The sequence below is a fragment of the Ptychodera flava genome, chromosome 13, assembly GCF_041260155.1.
Source record: "Ptychodera flava strain L36383 chromosome 13, AS_Pfla_20210202, whole genome shotgun sequence".
Classification (NCBI taxonomy): domain Eukaryota; kingdom Metazoa; phylum Hemichordata; class Enteropneusta; family Ptychoderidae; genus Ptychodera; species Ptychodera flava.
The window spans coordinates 40,185,578-40,208,628 of NC_091940.1; the positions used below are offsets into that span (position 1 = coordinate 40,185,578).

General features: G+C 37.5%; 1 long non-coding RNA gene across 2 annotated transcripts in view; it reads right to left on the minus strand.

Moving 5' to 3' along the window:
* Positions 1 to 9,921: 9,921 nt before the first annotated feature.
* Positions 9,922 to 23,051, minus strand: part of LOC139148443 (uncharacterized) — a 121,996-nt gene continuing 108,866 nt past the window's right edge. For both annotated transcript variants that reach the window (XR_011555937.1, XR_011555936.1), the window contains one exon: positions 9,922 to 11,600. This is a non-coding gene — a long non-coding RNA (uncharacterized lncRNA). The remainder of the gene's footprint in view (positions 11,601 to 23,051) is intronic.

The window sequence follows — 23,051 nt, forward strand, 5'->3', positions numbered from 1 at the left end:
CGTCATAGAGGTCAACCAGGTCATATGCCTTGCTATATCGACTCCAATTTTATTAATCGAACATCTGCCAAAAGTGCCAATATCATTCCGTTACATCCAGGCGCGTGTGAATGGAGAACTTCAGCTGCGACTGTCGACGACGATAGTAGCACCGTTATAGTAAAATGCGAGTGAATAACTAATTAGCAGCGTAGCTTTGGAAGGATTGAATACCCTAAAATTGACACAAAATGACAAGTAATAATATCGAACGTCTTTTCTAAATAGAGCAATTCACGTGTGTGTTTTAGCGATCGTAAATGCTGCAGTTTTAGCATTATAAGCCAAAGCGTAAGACAGCATCTAGGCGCGCAAAACCCTTGACTAAGTTATGAAGAGCAGGGATAAATTGCAGCGGTCACGTGACCTCGGGCTTTCCATTCACTTACCGTTCCTCAATGTATTGCAAAATTGCTGAGATGCAAATCACATGAAATCAATCTTAACGGCAGAAAATATACCATAGTTTTTTTTCAAGACTATCTCCTGTCATTTAGCGCCTTTCTAACTCATATCTTGCGGATTTACCTCACTGTCATAGCGGGTCACTTTTAACTTCAACGTACTGGAGTCACACCACAAATTTGTACAATCAGTTCAAGTCGTGGTGACGTACATATGACGGATAGATTTGAGCAAATGCCAAAGGGTGTAAAGATTAATTAAGGAACAATCCCTTACACGAATTTGGAGTCCGATAATACAAGAGGAAAAATTTATGCTGTGGTGCAGGCTGCACTGTGTGGTCGCAGTTGCTGTAGTAGACTCCGTATTACTTGGTTCAGATAAACAGTTTCCCATACGTTACGTTAGCGGGATAAGGTTTCAAAATCGGCCGAATTTTGCTGTTTTCTCTCTTCACATTCACATAAATGAACTCGTTTTGAAGTTCAAGCTGTAACTCAAGCATGTAATTGACCTTTTCTCAACATAAAGCCACCCAGCAGGTCAATTATTGGGTAAAAATCCTTCGGAGGCAGCTAAACTTTAAGTTAGCATGCGTCTCAAAGAAACACTTCAACTTTTGCTCAAGCCTTTCCCAGAAATATTTGAACCATACTCTTTGAAAATCGAGAATGAAAATTGGGGGTCACCGTGCTAATTATTTGACTGTAGAAATCAGACATTACCCACGTTATGCGTTATTTTCAATTCTAAGCACAGCACCAAAGGCAGGTAAACATTAAGGTTGTATGCGCCTCAATGAAAGGCTCTGACTTTCGTTCAAGCTTTTCTCCAGCAATATTTGCACCCCACTCTTTGAAAATCAAGAGTAAAATTGGGGGTCACCGTGCAAAATTTTGTGGTAGAGAACTTACAAATTGCCCAAGATTTGCCGATATTTGCTATTCAAACTACAGCTGCGAAGGCAAGTAATGTTTAAGGTAGTACGCGCCTTCATAAAAGTCTCAAATTTTTTTGCTCAAACATTTCTCCAGCAATATTTGCACCCCACTCTTTAAAAATCAAGAATAAAAATTGGGGGTCACCGTGCAAATTTTTGGGCTAGAGAAATTACAAATTGCTCAAGATTTGCCGATATTTGCTATTCAAACTACAGCTCCAGAGGCAGGTAAAGTTTTAGGTAGTATGCGCCTTAAAAGTCTTAAATTTTTGCTCAAACTTTTCTCAAGCAATATCTCAACTCTACTCTTTGAAAATCAAGAATAAAAATTGGGGTCACTGAGCTGATTTCTATGCTAGAGAAATTACAAATTGCCCAATATTTGCCGATATTGTCATTGATTCAAAGTGCAGCTTCAGAGGCAAGTAAATTTAAGGTAGTATGATTCTCAATAAAAGACTTAGCTTGCCGAATCTAAGCTGTTGTGTTTTGCAGAAAACCCTACTATATACCATCCGTATTCAATTGTCCTGCAAAAATCATGATTTTTATTACCGTTATATTTGTATTGGATTCATGGTTTACGCAGAGCTTTGTATTTGACGGAACCAGAGCGTGTTACGTCATAGAGGTCAACCAGGTCATATGCCTTGCTATATCGACTCCAATTTTATTAATCGAACATCTGCCAAAAGTGCCAATATCATTCCGTTACATCCAGGCGCGTGTGAATGGAGAACTTCAGCTGCGACTGTCGACGACGATAGTAGCACCGTTATAGTAAAATGCGAGTGAATAACTAATTAGCAGCATAGCTTTGGAAGGATTGAATACCCTAAAATTGACACAAAATGACAAGTGATAATATCGAACGTCTTTTCTAAATAGAGCAATTCACGTGTGTGTTTTAGCGATCGTAAATGCTGCAGTTTTAGCATTATAAGCCAAAGCGTAAGACAGCATCTAGGCGCGCAAAACCCTTGACTAAGTTATGAAGAGCAGGGATAAATTGCAGCGGTCACGTGACCTCGGGCTTTCCATTCACTTACCGTTCCTCAATGTATTGCAAAATTGCTGAGATGCAAATCACATGAAAATCAATCTTAACGGCAGAAATATACCATAGTTTTTTTTTCAAGACTATCTCCTGTCATTTAGCGCCTTTCTAACTCATATCTTGCGGATTTACCTCACTGTCATAGCGGGTCACTTTTAACTTCAACGTACTGGAGTCACACACAAATTTGTACAATCAGTTCAAGTCGTGGTGACGTACATATGACGGATAGATTTGAGCAAATGCCAAAGGGTGTAAAGATTAATTAAGGAACAATCCCTTACACGAATTTGGAGTCCGATAATACAAGAGGAGAAATTTATGCTGTGGTGCAGGCTGCACTGTGTGGTCGCAGTTGCTGTAGTAGACTCCGTATTACTTGGTTCAGATAAACAGTTTCCCATACGTTACGTTAGCGGGATAAGGTTTCCAAAATCGGCCGAATTTTGCTGTTTTTCTCTCTTCACATTCACATAATGAACTCGTTTTGAAGTTCAAGCTGTAACTCAAGCATGTAATTGACCTTTTCTCAACATAAAGCCACCCAGCAGGTCAATTATTGGGTAAAAATCCTTCGGAGGCAGCTAAACTTTAAGTTAGCATGCGTCTCAAAGAAACACTTCAACTTTTTCTCAAGCCTTTCCCAGAAATATTTGAACCATACTCTTTGAAAATCGAGAATGAAAATTGGGGGTCACCGTGCTAATTATTTTACTGTAGAAATCAGACATTACCCACGTTATGCGTTATTTTCAATTCTAAGCACAGCACCAAAGGCAGGTAAACATTAAGGTTGTATGCGCCTCAATGAAAGGCTCTGACTTTCGTTCAAGCTTTTCTCCAGCAATATTTATACCCCACTCTTTGAAAATCAAGAATAAAAATTGGGGGTCACCGTGCAAAATTTTGTGGTAGAGAACTTACAAATTGCCCAAGATTTGCCGATATTTGCTATTCAAACTACAGCTCCGAAGGCAAGTAATGTTTAGGTAGTACGCGCCTTCATAAAAGTCTCAAATTTTTTTGCTCAAACATTTCTCCAGCAATATTTCAACCCCACTCTTTGAAAATCAAGAATAAAAATTGGGGGTCACCGTGCAAATTTTTGTGCTAGAGAAATTACAAATTGCTCAAGATTTGCCGATATTTGCTATTCAAACTACAGCTCCAGAGGCAGGTAAACTTTAAGGTAGTATGCGCCTTAAAAGTCTTAAATTTGTGCTCAAACTTTTATGAAGCAATATCTCAACTCTACTCTTTGAAAATCAAGAATAAAAATTGGGGGTCACTGAGCTGATTTCTATGCTAGTGAAATTACAAATTGCCCAATATTTGCCGATATTGTCATTGATTCAATTGCAGCTTCAGAGGCAAATAAATTTAAGGTAGTATGATTCTCAATAAAAGACTTAGCTTGCCGAAATCTAAGCTGTTGTGTTTTGCAGAAAACCCTACTATATACCATCCGTATTCAATTGTCCTGCAAAAATCATGATTTTTATTACCGTTATATTTGTATTGGATTCATGGTTTACGCAGAGCTTTTTGACGGAGTATTTGACGGAACCAGAGCGTGTTACGTCATAGAGGTCAACCAGGTCATATGCCTTGCTATATCGACTCCAATTTTATTAATCGAACATCTGCCAAAAGTGCCAATATCATTCCGTTACATCCAGGCGCGTGTGAATGGAGAACTTCAGCTGCGACTGTCGACGACGATAGTAGCACCGTTATAGTAAAATGCGAGTGAATAACTAATTAGCAGCGTAGCTTTGGAAGGATTGAATACCCTAAAATTGACACAAAATGACAAGTAATAATATCGAACGTCTTTTCTAAATAGAGCAATTCACGTGTGTGTTTTAGCGATCGTAAATGCTGCAGTTTTAGCATTATAAGCCAAAGCGTAAGACAGCATCTAGGCGCGCAAAACCCTTGACTAAGTTATGAAGAGCAGGGATAAATTGCAGCGGTCACGTGACCTCGGGCTTTCCATTCACTTACCGCTCCTCAATGTATTGCAAAATTGCTAAGATGCAAATCACATCAAAATCAATCTTAACGGCAGAAAATACATAGTTTTTTTCAAGACTATCTCCTGTCATTTATCGCCATTCTAACTCATATCTTGCGAATTTACCTCAATTGTTATAGAGGGTCACTTTTAACTTCAACGTACTGGAGTCACACCACAAATTTGTACAATCAGTTCAAGTCGTGGTGACGTACATATGACGGATAGATTTGAGCAAATGCCAAAGGGTGTAAAGATTAATTAAGGAACAATCCCTTACACGAATTTGGAGTCCGATAATACAAGCGGAGAAATTTATGCTGTGGTGCAGGCTGCACTGTGTGGTCGCAGTTGCTGTAGTAGAATCCGTATTACTTGGTTCAGATAAACAGTTTCCCATACGTTACGTTAGCGGTCTAAAGTTTCCAAAATCGGCCGAATTTTGCTGTTTTCCTCTCTTCACATTCACATAAATGAACTCGTTTTGAAGTTCAAGCTGTAACTCAAGCATGTAATTGACCTTTTCTCAACATAAAGCCACCCAGCAGGTCAATTATTGGGTAAAAATCCTTCGGAGGCAGCTAAACTTAAGTTAGCATGCGTCTCAAAGAAACACTTCAACTTTTGCTCAAGCCTTTCCCAGAAATATTGAACCATACTCTTTGAAAATCGAGAATGAAAATTGGGGGTCACCGTGCTAATTATTTTACTGTAGAAATCAGACATTACCCACGTTATGCGTTATTTTCAATTCTAAGCACAGCACCAAAGGCAGGTAAACATTAAGGTTGTATGCGCCTCAATGAAAGGCTCTGACTTTCGTTCAAGCTTTTCTCCAGCAATATTTGCACCCCACTCTTTGAAAATCAAGAGTAAAATTGGGGGTCACCGTGCAAAATTTTGTGGTAGAGAACTGACAAATTGCCCTACATTTGCCGATATTTGCTATTCAAACTACAGCTCCAGAGGCAGGTAAACTTTAAGGTAGTATGCGCCTTCATAAAAGGCTTAAACTTTTGCTCAAACATTTCTCCAGCAATATTTCAACCCCACTCTTTGAAAATCAAGAATAAAAATTTGGGGTCACCGTGTAAATTTTTGGGCTAGAGAAATTACAAATTGCTCAAGATTTGCCGATATTTGCTATTCAAACTACAGCTCCAGAGGCAGGTAAACTTTAGGTAGTATGCGCCTTAAAAGTCTTAAATTTTTGCTCAAACTTTTATGAAGCAATATCTCAACTCTACTCTTTGAAAATCAAGAATAAAAATTGGGGGTCACTGAGCTGATTTCTATGCTAGAGAAATTACAAATTGCCCAATATTTGCCGATATTGTCATTGATTCAAAGTGCAGCTTCAGAGGCAAGTAAATTTAAGGTAGTATGATTCTCAATAAAAGACTTAGCTTGCCGAAATCTAAGCTGTTGTGTTTTGCAGAAAACCCTATACTATATACCATCCGTATTCAATTGTCCTGCAAATATCATGATTTTTATTACCGTTATATTTGTATTGGATTCATGGTTTACGCAGAGCTTTGTATTTGACGGAACCAGAGCGTGTTACGTCATAGAGGTCAACCAGGTCATATGCCTTGCTATATCGACTCCAATTTTATTAATCGAACATCTGCCAAAAGTGCCAATATCATTCCGTTACATCCAGGCGCGTGTGAATGGAGAACTTCAGCTGCGACTGTCGACGACGATAGTAGCACCGTTATAGTAAAATGCGAGTGAATAACTAATTAGCAGCGTAGCTTTGGAAGGATTGAATACCCTAAAATTGACACAAAATGACAAGTAATAATATCGAACGTCTTTTCTAAATAGAGCAATTCACGTGTGTGTTTTAGCGATCGTAAATGCTGCAGTTTTAGCATTATAAGCCAAAGCGTAAGACAGCATCTAGGCGCGCAAAACCCTTGACTAAGTTATGAAGAGCAGGGATAAATTGCAGCGGTCACGTGACCTCGGGCTTTCCATTCACTTACCGTTCCTCAATGTATTGCAAAATTGCTGAGATGCAAATCACATGAAAATCAATCTTAACGGCAGAAAATATACCATAGTTTTTTTTCAAGACTGTCTCCTGTCATTTAGCGCCTTTCTAACTCATATCTTGCGGATTTACCTCACTGTCATAGCGGGTCACTTTGAACTTCAACGTACTGGAGTCACACCACAAATTTGTACGATCAGTTCAAGTCGTGGTGACGTACATATGACGGATAGATTTGAGCAAATGCCAAAGGGTGTAAAGATTAATTAAGGAACAATCCCTTACACGAATTTGGAGTCCGATAATACAAGCGGAGAAATTTATGCTGTGGTGCAGGCTGCACTGTGTGGTCGCAGTTGCTGTAGTAGAATCCGTATTACTTGGTTCAGATAAACAGTTTCCCATACGTTACGTTAGCGGTCTAAAGTTTCCAAAATCGGCCGAATTTTGCTGTTTTCTCTCTTCACATTCACATAAATGAACTCGTTTTGAAGTTCAAGCTGTAACTCAAGCATGTAATTGACCTTTTCTCAACATAAAGCCACCTAGCAGGTCAATTATTGGGTAAAAATCCTTCGGAGGCAGCTAAACTTTAAGTTAGCATGCGTCTCAAAGAAACACTTCAACTTTTGCTCAAGCCTTTCCCAGAAATATTTGAACCATACTCTTTGAAAATCGAGAATGAAAATTGGGGGTCACCGTGCTAATTATTTTACTGTAGAAATCAGACATTACCCACGTTATGCGTTATTTTCAATTCTAAGCACAGCACCAAAGGCAGGTAAACATTAAGGTTGTATGCGCCTCAATGAAGGCTCTGACTTTCGTTCAAGCTTTTCTCCAGCAATATTTGCACCCCACTCTTTGAAAATCAAGAGTAATTAAAGCTGCAAGCAGCGTTTGCGGGGCCCAAGCGGTGAACATGGTTGAAAAATCTTGCACTAATAATATTATGTGCAAAATTCGAGGTTGAAAAAGTAGGATTTTGAACATCATCTAATAGTTACTGTACGTTTCACTTGAATTTAATATTTACGGAAAAAATCCAATATGGCGGCCAAACCACGAGGCCGATCAAAACCTATTTCACAAACTTGAAACACATCACTTTAAAGATGGTATATGCAAATTTCAGTCAATTCGATGTTTGTTCGGGAGAAGAAGATTTTAAAGATTAAATCACGATTTTCGAAAAATCCAATATGGCAGCCAAACCACGTGACCGATCCAAAGGCCTTTCGCAAACTTGAAAGAGATCACACTTAAGATGTTACATGTCCAATTTCAATCGAATCTGTGTATTGGTTCTGGAGAAGAAGATTTTTAAAGATTAAATCAAGATTTTTGCAAAATCCAATATGGCGGCCAAACCATGTGACCGATCAAAACGCATTTCGCAAACTCGAAAGAGATCACACTTAAGATGTTACATGTCAATTTCAGTCGAATCGGTGTGTTGGTTCTGGAGAAGAAGATTTTCAATTATTAAATCACATTTTTCGCAAAATCCAACATGGCGGCCAGACCAAGTGACCAATCAAAACGCCTTTCGCAAACTTGAAAGAGATCACACTTAAGATGTTATATGTCAAATTTCAGGCGAATCTGTGTGTTGGTTCTGGAGAAGAAGATTTTAAAGATTAAATCACGATTTTTGCAAAATCCAATATGGCGGCCAGACCACGTGACCAATCAAAACGCCTTTCGCAAACTTGAAAGAGATCACACTTAAGATGCTACATGTCAAATTTCAGTCGAATCGGTGTGTTGGTTCTGGAGAAGAAGATTTTTGAAGATTAAATCACGATTTTTGCAAAATCCAATATGGTGGCCAAACCACGTGACCGATCAAAACGCCTTTCGCAAACTTGAAAGAGATCACACTTAAGATGTTACATGTGAAATTTCAGTCAAATCGGTGTTTTGGTTCTGGAGAAGAAGATTTTTAAAGATTAAATCACGATTTTTGCAAAATCCAATATGGCGGCCAAGGTCACGTGACCGCATGCGATTTTATTGGCACATTCTTAAGACCTTAGGCCATGCTTGCTATACAAAAAATTTCAAATCGACTAGACCCCTGGGTCTTCTGGAGAAGCCATTTTTAGGTTTTTGGAAAATCCAATATGGCCGCCAGGTCACGTGACCAATCGAAATTTGTATACCCAGGTGCACGAGATCTCATAGGTACCTATTAGCTCTGCAAGTTTCAGAAGTTTGCGGTAAGCGGTGTTCAAGTTCCAGGTCGACAAAAAAAGAGCGGAAGAAGAAGCAGTAGAAGAAGAAGAAAGTTGAACTCCTACAAAACCAATAGGGCCCAGCCGGTAGGCTTGGGCCCCTAAAAATTGGGGGTCACCGTGCAAAATTTTGTGGTAGAGAACTTACAAATTGCCCAAGATTTGCCGATATTTGCTATTCAAACTACAGCTCCAAGGCAAGTAATGTTTTAGGTAGTACGCGCCTTCATAAAAGTCTCAAATTTTTTTGCTCAAAAATTTCTCCAGCAATATTTGCACCCCACTCTTTGAAAATCAAGAATAAAAATTGGGGGTCACCGTGCAAATTTTTGGGCAAGAGAAATTACAAATTGCTCAAGATTTGCCGATATTTGCTATTCAAACTACAGCTCCAGTGGCAGGTAAAGTTTTAGGTAGTATGCGCCTTAAAAGTCTTAAATTTTTGCTCAACTTTTATGAAGCAATATCTCAACTCTACTCTTTGAAAATCAAGAATAAAATTGGGGTCACTGAGCTGATTTCTCTGCTAGAGAAATTACAAATTGCCCAATATTTGCCGATATTGTCATTGATTCAAAGTGCAGCTTCAGAGGCAAGTAAATTTAAGGTAGTATGATTCTCAATAAAAGACTTAGCTTGCCGAAATCTAAGCTGTTGTGTTTTGCAGAAAACCCTACTATATACCATCCGTATTCAATTGTCCTGCAAAATCATGATTTTTATTACCGTTATATTTGTATTGGATTCATGGTTTACGCAGAGCTTTGTATTTGACGGAACCAGAGCGTGTTACGTCATAGAGGTCAACCAGGTCATATGCCTTGCTATATCGACTCCAATTTTATTAATCGAACATCTGCCAAAAGTGCCAATATCATTCCGTTACATCCAGGCGCGTGTGAATGGAGAACTTCAGCTGCGACTGTCGACGACGATAGTAGCACCGTTATAGTAAAATGCGAGTGAATAACTAATTAGCAGCGTAGCTTTGGAAGGATTGAATACCCTAAATTGACACAAAATGACAAGTAATAATATCGAACGTCTTTTCTAAATAGAGCAATTCACGTGTGTGTTTTAGCGATTGTAAATGCTGCAGTTTTAGCATTATAAGCCAAAGCGTAAGACAGCATCTAGGCGCGCAAACCCTTGACTAAGTATTAAAGAATAGCCACCTGGTGTTTGTAGCTGACAGCTGGGGAAAAAGTGACATGGGACAAGTATGGATTTTAACTGTAACAAATTTTATTCAAAAATAAACACTGAACAGTATTAAACAATCAAGCAGGCAAGAAATTGTTAATGGTTGTTGATGGCAGAAATGTAAGAAGTAAATCCAAAGAGTAATGTAATGAGTAAATAAAATATACTGTATGGTAGCAAGTGTAAGGAAAATATCAAGCTAAATAAAATACTAACAAAAATGCAAATGTACTCTGATTGTAATGGAAAATGATTACAAAAATTGTAGAGTAATCTAAGGGCTAAGAGGCTAAGGTCATTATCACACTAAGCAAACTTGCGGCAAATGTAAGGATATGCAAATGATAATAAAGTTACCAACTATAGATAAATTGAAAGGGGAAGTTCACCAAGAATGATTTTACATATGTTCAGGAAGTTTCATTTCATTCATCAAGTCCATGTAATTTGAATCATGGAAAAAACTCTAAGCTTGGAGCTTGCAACATGTGATATGGAAAAGGCCATTTTCTGGTGTGTATGGCATTGTCCAGTCACCCAGGCTCAAACCAGGCTGTGTGTTGCTGTGCGTATTTACATAACTATTGTTGATACCAAGTATCCTTGCATAAACGATGAATCATGAGTAATAACATGTCCACTGTCAAATTTCTCTCTTGTTAGTAGTAAACAGCAGCACAAAATCTGACAGTGGAGAGTTCATCATAAGTGATTCATTGTTTGTACAAGGATACTTTAGTCTCAACAATAGTTATGTAAATATGCACAGCCTGGGTGAGTGGACAATGCCATACCAATTGGAAGATGGCTCTTCCATATTATGTGATGGAAGCTCCAAGCCTGGAGCTTTTTGCCATGATTCAATTACATAGAGTTCATGAAGCCCTATCGAAGTTACTGTATTATTTATTGGTTTTGTAAAAACTTGCGTGAGTATAAATGGCAAAATAGCTTTTACGAGGTGAATGATCACAAAGGTATATATTTCACCCTTTTGATGCCATAATGCCATGGATTTATGAAGACAGTGAGTGGTAGGTCAACGAACATGAGCAGGTCATAACAAATTTATCATTCAGTTTAAAATCTGTAATGATGGAAATATATAGTTCATCTCCCAGGTGCAGAGTTTTATCTAAATCTGCTCTTGTCATAAAGTGCCTTTGTAATGACATACAAAGGGAAATTAATGCATTGCATGAGCAAATGTTTGCCTCTGGATTCTATACTAAATTGTGTACTTCCTTGATGTGTACTACCAGGTACCAGAATTACTTTAAAATGTTTGTTGCTGCTATCAACTATACTTTGCTATTGTATATACTTAGTACTGCTAACATATGTACCGTACTTCTGTTGTCTCCATTTTTATCTGGACACAAATTACTTTTTGGTTTACATGGTACAAGTTACTTGGTCACCCTTGTTGGTTACATCAGTTGCATGTTTGTTGGTACTATTACTTTGTTGGTTGTTACTGGTGTTACTTTCAAGTGTACTTTCTTTGGTTACATTTAAATCATGACATAGGTTACTTTGATTTACATGATACTATGTTTACTTATCTTGACTGTATTTTTATTTGTCATATTATGAGTAATATGTTGAGCCACAATTATACTTGTATTTTCATTGGTTTCATTGCACAAGGTCCATTCATGGTCTTTTGATGTAGCAAACTTTGTAGTTTGCGCACTATCCTGTAGAGAAATAAGAAAAAACTTATTAAGCTTACAAATCAATAAGCATGCAACAACGAAAGTTTAAAATTACACTAATCATCATATAAACATTACATCTATAAATGTACAACAGTGAAAAATTATGGAAAAACATCAAAAGAAATATATATCAGCAAAACATGACCATTGAAGTGTTGGACATTTACACTTATCAAGAGAAAAGTTAAACCACAATTGATGAATATTCCTTTAAAATTCAAAATTATTCAATGATCAAAACCAGTTAGGGAATAAAGAATGTTGCTTTCAAATAAAGAAAATAATGTTGAAAAATCAGATATATCCAAGATACCAAGCGTATCACCAACATTTGGAATGTCTCTCTAATACATAAACAACTTTGTGTTCAAAAACTAACTCATAGAAATATAAATGAAGAAGCAGATTTAGTTGTCTCACTTACAAACACTACTAACCAAGTGTTTACTTAAATAGGTATACCACATGAACATGTTACGGCTTCTGAAAGCGCTCAGTGTGTAAGCATTTGGGAATTTTCGAAGCATTTTTTCTCATTTAATTTGGCAAATTATCAGCAAATACCTCAATACTTCAAGGTAACCCTTTCTTCTCAATCGTTTCCTGGAGCTTCAGAGTCATACGAACAAAAATGAGTGAAAAATTTTGATGCAAAAATCATGCATTGGCGAGAGTGGCCGCCATGTTTTCAACTCGCTATTTTTAGCCCACTGAGCCTGTGTATACACAGCATTCTATCGCATTTGAGCATAAGCGTAAAGAGACTGAAAGTATTCATACATAAATAGCCCAATGATTCAAGCTTTATTTTCGTGTTTTTCGTTTGAATTTTGGCCAAATAATCGCTTTTTTAGCAGGTTTTGAATTTTTTTAAAGCATCTAAAAACATTAAAAAGACTTTGAATTAACAAAAGAAAGAAAAAATAACAAATTTAATTAATTATCTACAAAATAAAAATATTTTTGACAAGCTGAATCATGCACCTCAAAAGCGAACGATCAATGTTTTGGACGAGTGTGAGTGATATTCGCAGGGATTCCCCAGACCTCTTGTTCATAGCTGCGGGGCTCGAAAACACAGTCAGTTCTGTGAAACGGGATGAAATTTTCTTTCAGGCGAGGCATTTCAAGTCACTCTTGAGAAAAATTACTTATTTATCAGTTGTTGTTTTACCGTTTCATGACACATTTTTTTGATTCAGTCACTTTTTAACCTGAAAAACAACGTATTTAGACTCTTTTTCAACAGACTTTACAGTATGTTAGTGAGTAGCTGCCGGTACGGCTGTCAAAATACTATCGTTTTCAAAGTACATTTTGAGTGAACTTTGTAAATTAACACTCTGAACCATAGTGTAATGTTTTGCTTGGAATTTTGTTGCTATTGAGGTTTATTCGTAGTTTTTTATAATGATTGATTAAGTTAGTTATTTTTTGTGTTCCTTTCCATCATCAGACATCGACAAGTATAAAATTAAAGCTGCAAGCAGCGTTGGCGGGGCCCAAGCGATTAACCTGGTTTCAAATCTTCCACTGTTATATTATGTGCAAAATTTTAGCTTGAAAACAGTCAAGTTCTTGTAAAGAAGAATTTTGAACATCATCTCACATTATCTGTTCCATGCAAAATACAATATGGCGGCAAAAACATGTGAGCGATCTAATTGCCTTTCACAAACCTGAAAGAGCTCTCACTACGAATGACAAAAGTGGAATTTCACTTCCATCAGTGTTTTGGTTCAGGAGAAGATTTGTAGAAATAAATTGCGATTTTCAAGAAATCAAATATGGCGTCTTAAACTGAGCACGGTGACCTACCAAAAATTTGTTTCAAAAGTACAAGACATATATGATTTAGATACTACTCAAAATTTACAATACGGGAAGGTTAAAATATTCCATCAAATAAATGTATTCATCTCTGAAATTTTTGGCGTAATAATTGCAAATTTGGTTAAAAAATAATAATTAGTCATATATTTTTTCATTTCATCTTTACTGTTTAAAGTTTGACTTTTGTATAATGTTTTGACAAAACTGTGAAAATTTAGAAAATCAAGCACGGTGATCCCCTCTTTTTTCTTTAATATTTGATTATTCTCATATGCTAGAATGCAAAAATTTTCATGTGTTCTTCCTTGTGTTGCTTTCTGGCCTGATCTTGTTTAGGTAATGTTTTACTGTCATGAGACACAAACTCTTCTTCAACTACAATGTATATCGGAGTCAGAACTATCTCTGTCACTGCTCACGTATATACTACAGTAGCAGGGCGGTATCTGATAGTGACAGTTGCCCATAGGAAGAAGTTGTATTAACTTTGATAATTTTGACACTATTTTTGTTCAGTTTATCATACAACTGCGTTCTTGTTCTACTCTCTACAGCATGTTGAACTGTCCAGTATTCAGCTTGCTAGCACAGCCTGTGTATGTGTACCACGTATCATTGCTGACAACTGACTGTCAGTCTGGACTCTAATCAAACTATCACCTAACATATTTATATATACAGGTTTTGTCGACAAACTGAACATTGTGTGTTTGAGCATGCTGTAGGGAGACAGCGGGAAACTATAGTTGATATATTAGATAGATTGCAAAAATCATCAACGGTTGCAGCTTCTGCCCTGTTACTAGGCTCAAGTTAGATTTTTTTACGACAATCACACATGTTTAGATTTTTTCGAGATATAAGTCATGGAATGTGACAAAATGGTTCTAGATTCTATTAAATTATTACTAACATAACAACATTGAATGACATAAAAATGGTATTCACTTCATTAGATTAGGCCTACCTACAAAAAAACTTGGAATCGGAAAATGTAAAACATAAAAGGGAACTTATAAATTTTCAAGTGCCCCCTGCAGGTAGAGCAAAATTTTCAAGTCCCCCCCTTCTACCCCCAAAATTTTCGATTTCCCCTTCCTGAATGAATACCTCCAGCCCCCCCCCCCCCACCTTTTTTGTGAACGCAGCCTTTGTAAAAAACCTGCAATCGCTATCACTGCTGTACTGTACATATCGCACTATAACGGCACGAAACCTGTTTCAGCATACCAGTTTTTCAAACGAATTATATGTAGATATCCATTTTCATAGCAGTTCAAAAGTAAAATACTCAAAGACTTGACAAATTTGTGCATGTTAGACTTTCGATACATTTGCTTTACGCTTGAATTTAGCATGGAGCTTTGGTAGCTCCATGAATTTAGCAAGCGATGCTCGGACAGCGCACAGCGTATCGATGACACTTGGGTCAGGGGTCATCACCAAAAAAGTCAGTGCGTATCCACGGCCAGGTTGAATCATGCCACGGATCGCGGATCGAAATCACGGATCATAAATCCAAATGTTCATGTCTATTACTTAAACAGAACCCTAAAATATAAAACACATAATTTTTTGATATGGAGAAACATCTTTTTGTTTCACTGACGATCAGTTAAATGCTCAAATATCGCGACAAGACTTGCGGATTTGCACAATATGAATGCGGAAGTACGTCGACTGTACTCGGCGGACGAGCGGGCGCCTTCTCTGAAAATCTGTTTCCGATATAACGTCACAATAGCTGAAAAATCTTGCGAATTCATCTTCAAGGAAGCCAATTCACACAAGTTTCTAACATCAGTAAGGATATTTGCTTATTGGCAGCTATACACCATCAACATTTTCGCCGTTCAGGAGTGCTCTACCTTGTTAAAAAAGCCGTATGCTTTGGCCGTTTAAATTTACCCATGGAGATCGCCATTGTGAATCTCGCCGCAGAGACTCAAGTTAACCACAGACCGTTGCCGGGAACAAACACACCTGAACGCAGGGCTACTTTTGCACTAATAAACTTCACAAATTAAGGAAGTACATGTTTACTGAGTGTTCCCACTGTAATAAGTTGTGCAAACAATTCTTCTGAACAGCTACACCATCAACTGAAATGGTCACACCTATTTAGACCCAGAACTATGGCAAGAGCGTCCAGCTTTGAATAGCAATTTTACCGACAGGCTGTGAGTAACAGCAGCCATTTTAAACCTAGTTTCCTTCCCAACTGACAACAATCAATAAACTATTTGTAGTTGGTAATTGCGGCCGCCTGCTAGCCGCATCGTAGACTGTGATTTGTGAATATTTTAGTGGGGTGAAGGCGATGTGAGACACCTGAGTGTGGTGAACGCGATAGGCGGGGTGAGTGCCATATAATATCCCGGAATCCCGAGGACACTGCGACATTGCACTTTGATATGATATCCGATATTTACGGCTATTAGACTATACAATACCGAAGTTAGATTGGCTCGACTAGATCTATAAGATGGTGAAATCTCCAATCTATATCGGATATTCACCCTCGATTTGACAGAATCTAGTATCGCTGGTATCGAAGTTACAGTCGGTCCTTCGCAGTCGGGTTTGTAAGGTAAGGTGATGAAATGTCCGATATATATATATATATATATATATATATATATATATATATATATATATATATATATATATATATATATATATATATATATATATATATATATATATATATACCCGCGATTTGACAGAATCTAGTATCGCTTAGTATCGAAGTTAGAGTCAGTCCTTGGAAGTCGGATTTGTGAAAACCTGTAAGGTGGTGAAATCTCCGATATATATGTCGGATATTTACCCGCGATTTGACAGAATCTGGTATCGTCTAGTATGGAAGCTAGAGTCAGTCCTGGGAAGTCGGGTTTGACAAGAAGTGTAAGGTGGTGAAATGTCCGATATACATATCGGATATTTACCTGCGTTATGACAGAATCTGGTATCGTTAAGTATCGAAGCTAGAGTCAGTCCTTGGAAGTCGGGTTTGACAAGAAGTGTAAGGTGGTGAAATCTCCGATATATATCGAACATTTACTGGCGATTTGAGAAAATCTAGTATCGTCTAGTAACGAAGCTAGAGTCAGTCCTTGGAAGTCGGTTCGACCAGAACTGCATGTAAGGTGGTGTATTCTTCGATATATATCGGACATTTACCCGCGATTTGAGAAAATCTAGTATCGTCTATTATAGAAGCTAGAGTCAGTCCTTTGAAGTCGGGTTTGGCAAAACCTGTAATGTGGTGAAATCTCCGATATATACCGGATATTTACCCGCGATTTAACAGAAAGTATATAGTCTAGTGTCGAAGCTAGAGTCAGTCATTGAAAGTCGGGTTTGACCAAAACTGTAAGGTAGTGAAATCTCCGATATCGGATATTTACCCTCGATTTGACAGAATCCAGTATCGTTCAGTATCGAATTTACAGTCAGTCCTTGGAAGTCGGGTTTGACCAGAACTGCAAGGTGGTGTATTCTTCAATATATATCGGATATTTACCCGGGATTTGACACAATCTAGTATCGTCTAGTATCAATATTGGAGTCCCCAAATCGCTGATAAATATCTGGTAAATATCGGCAATTTCACAGACCTTGTGTGCCGAGGCACAGGGCAAGTCATTCTAGTATGGTGTGCTATTATATTAGAGTCCCCAAATTCCCGATAAACATGCAGTAAATATATCGACGATTTCACAGATCTGGCGTACCGATGCATAGGGCAAGTCATTCTACTATTGTCTAGTATCGATATTAGAGTCCCCGAATCGCTGATAAATAAAGGGTACATTTCGGCGGTCACAGACCGGGCGTGCAATGGCACACAGCAATTACAGTGAAGTTAGATCAAGCTGCAGAACTTCATTAAACAAGGTGTTGTTTTAATAGATGTGTATCAGCGATTTTTATGACATTTACAGCTGGGCTTGATGTGGTCTTGTTTACATTTTTAATCAGGTACATGCTCTCAGTTACACAACACACCAGGGCCACTCCATGCATGTCAGATAGAGAAACATAAACAAATCACCACACCTTGCAATGTCATGTATCTTTCTTTTTTATTAGTGATGAACAAGTGAGCGTGTATTGAGACACCTACATATAAAATTACCCAAATAGCTTCATTTATGATCCTTGACACTCACATATCAGCTGTGCGTAGACCCCAGTAATTGTGCCCTGGCGGGACCTTGTCTCTTATTCAGTCAATCACAGCAGTCGGCCACCCCTTAAAGCTAGTGGCACACTCTTCTAAGTACTTCCGTGGCAGTATACTCGACAAAGTCACCCGGCGTACAAAAGCTGGTCGCCAAAGTTGCCTTAAACAAGGCGCCGATATTAGGGTTCGTGTGACTGCTAGCTGAATTTGACAGCGGGCATTGCAGTCTGTTGTGCCGTCTTTGACTTTCAAGTGTACAATATAACATACATCACTGATCGATCTTCTGACTGACGAGGTTTTACACTGCAGCCTTATGCACATTGTGGCGACTTAACCGATCCAAATGCCTTTCGCAAACTTGAAAGTGCTCGCACTAAGAAAGATATGAGTAAAATTTCAGGTGAATCTGTGTGTTGGTTTTTGAGAAGAAGAGTTTTAATGATGAAATTGCTATTGTCGCTAGCCTATATCCAATATGGCAAACAAACCACTTGACTGACCCCAACGCCTTTCACAAACTTGAAAGTGCTCACACTAAGGGTGACAGAAGTAAAATTTCAGTTGGATCGGTGCGTTGGTTCTGGAAAGAATAGTTTTAAAGATGAAATTGCAATTTTTCACAAAATCCAATATAGCGGCCAAAGCACATGACCGATCCAAATGCCTTTCGAAAATGTAAAAGAACTGCCACTAGGGATAATGAGTGTAAAATTTTAATTCAATCTGTACATTGGTTCTGGAGAAGAAGATTGCTAAGGATTAAACTGCGATGTACATAAAATCCAATATGGCGGCCAAATTACGTGACTGATCAAAATGTTTTTCTGAAACTTAAAAGGACTACCACTAAGGAAAATAAGTGTGAAATTTTAGTTCAATTGGTGTATTTGTTCTGGAGGAGAAGATTTTTAAGAATTGCATTACGATTTCACAAAATCCAATATGGCGGCCAAACCACGTGACCGATCGAAATGTTTTTTGCAAACTTGAAAGAGATCACCCTAAGGATGACTTGAGTAAAATTTGAGCTTAATCGGTGTTTTGGTTCTAGAGAAGAAGATTTTAAAATTAAATTACGATTTTTGCAAAATCCAATATGGCGGCCAAACCATGTGACCGATCCAAACGCCTTTTGCAAACTTGAAAGAGATCACACTTAAGATGATATATGTGGAATTTTAGTTGAATCGGTGAATTTGTTCTGGAGAAGAAGATTTTTAGAGATTAAATTGTGATTTCACAAAATCAAATATGGCGACCAAACCACGTGACCGATCAAAATGATTTTTGCAAACTTGAAAGAGATCGTTCAAAGGATTACATGAGTAAAATTTGAGCTTAATCGGTGTTTTGGTTCTGGAGAAGAAGATTTTTAAAGATTAAATGAGTATTTTAGAAAATTCAATATGGCGGCCAAGGTCACGTGACCGCATGCGATTTTATGTGCAAATTATGAAGACCTTAGGTCATGCTTGCTATACAAAAAAATTCAAATCGACTAGACCCCTAGGTCTTCTGGAGAAGCCATCTTTAGGTTTTTGGAAAATCCAATATGGTCGCCAGGTCACGTGACCAATCAAAATTTCAAGGGTCAGGTGCACGAGTACTAATTAACACCTACTAGCTCTGCAAATTTGAGAAGTTTTCATTCAGCCGTTTAAGAGATCTAGGTCGACAAAGAATCGGCAGAAGAAGAAGAAGAAAAAGAGGAAGAAGAGGAAGTAGTAGAACTTGAGCAATAACAATAGGGTCCCAGCCGGTCGGCTTGGGCCCCTAAAGAGGAAGTAGTAGAACTTGAGCAATAACAATAGGGTCCCAGCCGGTCGGCTTGGGCCCCTAACTAGCCCTAATCACTTTAATATACCAAATTACACAGCTATCAGACAAGTAGCTTTTGAGAACAATTTGTCTTAACCAAAAATGACAAAACTGTCTTACAAATACAAGTTTTCTCGACCAAAAATGACAAAATTGTCTTGAAAATACAAATTTGCATATTTCATGACAATTTCCACATATTCAACTATTGTCATCCCTGGGCATCTGTACATTAAAAACTCAAGAAATTTGCCGACAAGGAAACCTCCAACAGTGACTATAATTGCCGCTATTGGACAAAAAGTTATTTTCTAGTCACTGTGGAACTTTCATTCGTATTACTCATGAAAAAATGGACAGAAACATCGTCAAAGAAATCAACAAGTGGCAAAGGCAGGAGAGGTGAGAAAGTAGTAGGCATGGCACGTTACATAACACGCAAGAGTCTGTTCAAAGTCAATCTGATGGAGAAGAGTCTACCGAAACTGATAAAACTACAGAAGACACTGATGCGTCCACTGACTTCAAGTATTCATGTGAGGCGCAACTTCTAGACTGGAGAAAAAAATTGATAACATGTATATTGACCAACAAACACTTCTTGGCTGTGTGCAATGTGCAGAAGAAAAATGTGGAGATTTAGAAAGGTCAAGCCAATTCCTCCATGGTGAAGTAGAAGACGTAAAATCAGAGGTAAACTGCAGTAAAAAGAAAATAGAGGCACTACAAGAAATCCTAAAATGCAACACAGCCACACTTTCAAGCTTTAGAGAAGAAAATATAAAACTGCAGTGGTACAGTAGGTCTTTCAGTGTTCGATTTGGAGGTATTGCAGAACAGGAAGGTGAAGAGTGTGATGAAATAAAAAATTCATCATGATACAATTGTTTGGAATAGGAAACCCCTTACTAGAGAATGCTCATTGTACAGGACTGAAGAAGACTGGAAAACATCGCCATATCCTTTTAAAATTGTTATGTCGACCACAAAGACACATAATATTCTCGAAAGCACGCACAGCCTTGAAAAACGGGGATTTTGTCACTTAAGATCTCAGCCAAGCCGCGACCTTGCATATAAGCGAAAGTCTAACCTGTGATGCAAGCAGCGTACGAAGACAAGGAAAAAGTACTTTTTAAAAATAATGGATATTTACTTATAGACGGAAAAAGGTGTCCAAAAAATTAGTAGTATTAGAAAACAGTAAAGAACTTATTTGAAGTTAGTTCTGACTTGTTGGAGAGCTTCCTTTTGCACTGCAGCGCGAGCAAGATTACGGTACAACTTTTGGGGTCAAATTGGCCAAAAATAAAATCTCTGGGTTGATCTTATTTTCCTCCTTTGTTGTAAAGATGGAGACCTAATGTGTATTTCTGTATATGAGAAAAGATAACTGAATTACAGCCAGTCTATTTATAGCATGCAAAACTGCTACATAGGACGTGTGATAATCATCAACTGATTCCAAACCATTGCAATGTTGGATAAAAACAGAATTATTTTTATTTACAATGAACTATGTTACTCAACAAGGTTGTCACAATCAAGTTGATGGTTTTAACAGTCAATTACTATTTTCTTCTGCAATTCTGGCATTTGCCAGTCATTTCTACATTTCACGGGTCAGTGAAAGATTGGCAATTTGCGAAACACTTCATGCTATAACAAGAACAATGTTCAGAAACAGTAAACATTTTTATGAGTGCTTATGAACTCAATACTCTTATATCTAACATCCATAACACTACTATTAGTTTAAACATTTAGCTGAAAAATCTTTAAATTAACTTTGGTTCAACTCCTACATAGGACGTGACACAGCTGTGTGGAATTAAAACTTTTTAACTTAGAGATAATATATAATTTGCAGTATTCATAAACTGATCTCTTTTTAAAGCAAACTTGAAACTAGTCAAAGAACATTTCCATATCATATTTACTAGTTTCTTAACCATTTTGTGGTTTGTTAACACTTCCTACAGTATTAAATGTAAAATACTGGAAATGTAAATTACGCACAAATCAATCAAATACAACATGTCAGAAACTCATACACATCACCTCATCCACAATTTTTGATATTGTTATTTGCTTAAATCTTAAGATGGTTGTGAGAACAGGCACTTAAAATCTTTACGTGTCCCTAGTTATAAGTGGCCAGAGTAGTTCAATTATTTTTTTTACATTCAATCAAAATTTTAGATGAGCAAGTAAGAGCGGTTCAAAAACACAGAAAATTTAATAAACATATCTTAGATTCATTTTATTATTTTCACTAATGCAAATACTCACTCAAAAACCAACACAGAAACTTTATTTTTTCAAACTCCATAATTCAATTTGAGAAACTACAAGCATGCAGGTGTTTCAAGCACATTTTACAAAATTTGTAAATGAAGATTTGTAGTTAGGCTGCATTCACAAACACCACTGAAGGGGGAGGGGTCAGGAGAATTGACTGGTGGGCATGGGGGGGATTGAAAATATCAAGGACTATGGCAGGGCACTTAAAAGGATTTGGAGCCTTAAAAACAAAACTGTCTCTGATTGATATGAAATATCTGTTGAGTTGTCAATTTTAAGCTATAACGTTTGGCTAATTTTGGGATGGTTTTGTTTTGTGTATCCACTGCAGTTTCTTGTTCTACTCCCTGAAGCGTGATGAAAAGTCCAGCACAGCCATATGTGTACAGTCAGCATTGTTATCGTTTAAAATTGAATTCAAGTCCAGACTAGAATTCATTTGTCATCAATAAAAATGATTACGGTCTTTACACATGCATATACAGAGTATTTGCCAAACAGAATTTTGTTATTCTAGCATGCTGTTGGGAGTAGAACAAGAAACTGCAGTCGATACACAGAACAAAACATACTTGATTGGCCAAAAGGTACACCTAATGTCTCTTTTATACAAATATCTTACTTGAGTCCAGTTTTCCTGAAAGGTGAGGAAAGTCATCCTGTTTTCAAACATTTCTTATGTGATATTGCAAAAGGGACAATTAGCTGTAATATTGTTTACCTTCATTTGTAGTTGGCTTGTACAGAGATCATTATTATTGTTTATCAAGAAACTTATTACATCCTAAAAGTCAATGTTTAAGAAAGCTATATACTTACATCTTACAGATATAATAAGTTTTGTCAGGGAAAATGTTCACTATAGACTACCATGAGGAAGTGAGATGATAATTTTGCATGAAATTCTAATATTATATGTTTTCCACTTCTGTACTGTCAAACCCCCTTATTCAATCAAGTACATTTGTATCAATTGTTAAACACGTATAAAAGCACAGATTTAGTTAGTTTAGCATTGTAAAAAAAAATTATTCCTAGTTTGCTCACGTGTTGACACACGTGAGCATATGTCGCAGCGATGTCTGTCTGTCTGTGTGTCTGTGTGTCTGTCCGTCTGTCTGTCTGTCTGTCTGTCTGTCTGTCTGTCTGTGTGTCTGTCTGTCTGTGTACTCAATATCTCAAAAACGGCTCATCAGATCAGAATCAAATCTGGTACATAGATTCAGTATGCAAATGGCAAGAACTGATTAGTTTTTGGTGGGTGTGGCTTGCTTACTTTTTGC